This window comes from Harpia harpyja, chromosome Z, assembly GCF_026419915.1.
Source record: "Harpia harpyja isolate bHarHar1 chromosome Z, bHarHar1 primary haplotype, whole genome shotgun sequence".
Lineage (NCBI taxonomy): Eukaryota > Metazoa > Chordata > Aves > Accipitriformes > Accipitridae > Harpia > Harpia harpyja.
The window spans coordinates 26133584-26136627 of NC_068969.1; the positions used below are offsets into that span (position 1 = coordinate 26133584).

Genomic DNA, 3044 nt, shown 5'->3' on the forward strand with positions numbered 1-3044 from the left:
CTGGTCCTGGTCCTGGCCCTGCTCCCTCCCTTGCCCCAGCTGCCCCTGGCCCACCTCTCACCTGTTTCTCCTGAGGCCGCTCAGCCTCTGCCCTCTCCGGCAGAGGAATTTGGCCACAGGTGACATCACAAGCATCTGCACAAGCCAGGTTCCTGGGCCTGCCCTGTCGGCAGTGACATAAACACCACCACAAGATCCTAAAAATGAAACTGTGGCTTCTTAAAAAAAGGCCATGGGTAATGAAAGACAGGTTTGGACCCTCCAAAGGAGGATTTCAGCCCTCAAAAGCAGGCTTTGTCACTGCAAAGAATGGGGGAGATGCTACAAATACGCTTTGGACCCTGACAACAAGGTGAACCTATTGGTTCCTCTGTGGCCCCCCGAAATGAAGCTTTGATGCCAAATACAGGGCTTTGAGCACTACATTTGAGGCTCAGAGCTGTGAAAGACGGGTTTGGACTCTCTGAATGAGGGTCAAGGCCTTAAGAATGGGACTTTGGTCCCTAGAAATGGTGCTTTAGAAATGAAAATGAGGCTTTGAACCCTGAAATTAGGTTTGGGGCCCTCCAAGGATGCTTTGGTACCAAAACCTAAGGCTTTGCACCCTAAAAATGGGTCTTTGGATGCTCAAAATGAGGCTTTGGGCCCTTAAAATTGCAGACCAAATCCTAAAAATGAGCCTATGGTCCATGAAAAGGAGGATTTCGTCCCTAAAAAAGAGGCTTTGGAAGCTAAAAATGAGGCTTTGGGCCTGAAATGAAGCCTTTGGACTCTCCAAACAGGGCTTGGCACCTTCATAATCAGACTTGAAGAAATCGTTACTCACAGCATTTAGTCCTCATCACGACCATCACTCTTCTGAGCAACAGAGGGGAAAGCTCTGGATGACAAAGGATATCAGGATGCGCTCCAGAAAGAAAAGATCAGTGCAAGAAGATCCCCATCACCTAACTGCAAAGGAATAATTCTAGCTCAGTGAAATGGGGACCCAAAATGAAACACACGGAACAGCATCCATCATTGAAACTCTTTCAGTGTCAGTTTTAACTGCTGCAGATCTGCAGGCAGACAAACTTACTGTCACAGGGCCCCAAAAGGAGTACTAATTAGCAAACAGAAACTCTACCCATAGCCCATATCTATCTAGCCTTTAAAGGTAAAACAGCTCAGCCTACAGCTCTGAAGGTATAGACCAGTCCACACTTACATCCTGGGTCTACCTGCTCCACGATCTGTCTAGAAACTGAAATCACAATCACCTTTGAAAGAGGAGGGAACCTGGGGGGAAGGGGGTTGAAAGGAAGACATTGGTGGAAAAAAGGAAAAGCGTAGGCACGCAATTCAAAATGGAAGGAGCCAAGTTATCCCAAAGACCAGCTCAGGCCGACTCGCTTTTGCTGGCAAAAAGCTGTGCAGCTTGGAGGAAAAAAAGCAGACTTTGGTGCTGGGATGCACACAGAGTTCAGATCTGAAACAGCAGAAAAACCTTGTCAGGGCTCCTTTCCACCGTCCTCCTACCTGGGTGCATGCTGCAACCTCCTTGTTTCCCTGAAGTCCTCCCAGACTAACAGGGACGTGGCATCTGTCCAGTCCACGTGCCACGACGAAGAAGCAGTTCTGATCGTGGAGCGGGTAGCAGATAACTGCATCTGCAGAAGCAAAGGGGCAGCCACGCCTCAGCTTCCGAGATGCCCAAAGCTGCCCCAGGAGCCCTCGGTGCCCCAGCATTTGCTTGGCCCTGAAGCCCCAGGCACAGAAGGGAAGGACAGTGGTCAGCCCCTGTGGGGAGAGGGACGGGGCTCCGTCCTTCCTTCTGGCCGCAGGAGGATGCCCTGGGCCACGCCAGGACAGGGTGTCTCTCCTCCTCAGCCCCAGGGGAAGGCGAGGCCTGAGGAAGGCCCCGGGTGCTGGGCTCAGCACGGGCGGTGTGACCGGGGCCAGAGCCCTGTCTCCTGCCGGGTGCCGGCCTGGCCGAGGCCAGCGGCTCCCGTCACGCAGCTCCTCCCGCCCGGGGCTGTGGCTGGAGCCCAGACAGAGCCGCCTTTTGGGAAAGACTTGCCGATCCAGAGCGAATCCAGAGCAGATCCCCTCCTGTCCTCTCACGTCCCCTCCCTGAGGGGGCCCAGACCCCACGAGCAGACCGAGGGAGGGCAGACCTGCGCACACACCTTGCGCTGCTGAGAGAACAGCTCCAGGTGAAATGGCCCCTCTTGCAGGCCGTCTCTCCGCAGGCCCAGTGTCCCGGCTGGCTGAGGAGCAGCTGCCCTGGCGGGGGGCAGCTGGCGCAGGGCAGCTCTGTGAGGAGAGGCCCGGGCTGCCCCTGCCCGCCCGGCAACAGCTGCGCCATTGGCCACGGCTGAGCCAATCAGCGGAGCCGGTGTTGGCCTGTCAGTCACTGCCGACCTGGGGCGGGGCCGGAGGGGGCAGAGGCGGAGTGGCCTGAGGAGAAATGGGGGAGAGACGGGGTGGGGCAGCCGGGGCGAGGGGGGGACCAGGGCCAAGGCCAAGGCCAGGCCCAGGGCAGGGGCAGGGGCAGGGGCAGGTGGTCTCGCCGTGTGGACGGGCCCGGGGGAGACCTGGAGACCTCATCACCCGTGGGCCCTGCCGTGGCCCAGCTCACCAGCCCTGGGCCCGAGTGCTCAGCCCCAGGAACAACCCCAGCACCAGGGTCAGAGCAGCTCCTGCTGCTGCCCCGAGGGTCGCCAGCCCCGAGCCAGCGTGCAGGTATCTGAGCTGGGATGAGGTGGAAGTGGCGCGCGCAACAAACTTTACAACTCGGAGAGTGAGTTCTAAAGCAGGCGTGTTTCTTTCAGCGCTGGGTACACGGGGGATCGCTCCACCTATCGTGCACGCCGTAAAGCTCGTTAGTGAAGTTTAAAGACATGTGTGATATAAATATTCATCATATTTCCAGGAAACCTTATTCATTACATTTCCGAGAAATAATTAACGTATGCAAATGCCCTTCGCGCAGTCGCAGTTGTTGCCTTGGGTGGTCGTCGGGTGTTCTTCGGGGGTCTTATCATCCTCTTCCTTGCTTAAGC

General features: G+C 56.4%; 1 long non-coding RNA gene across 1 annotated transcript; it reads right to left on the reverse strand.

Moving 5' to 3' along the window:
* Positions 1-870: 870 nt before the first annotated feature.
* On the reverse strand, positions 871-2276 carry LOC128137681 (uncharacterized). Its single transcript, XR_008233789.1, has 3 exons — positions 2169-2276; positions 1519-1649; positions 871-951 (listed from the first exon to the last, which is right to left on the reverse strand). It is a non-coding gene; the product is annotated as an uncharacterized LOC128137681 (long non-coding RNA).
* Positions 2277-3044: the final 768 nt, after the last annotated feature.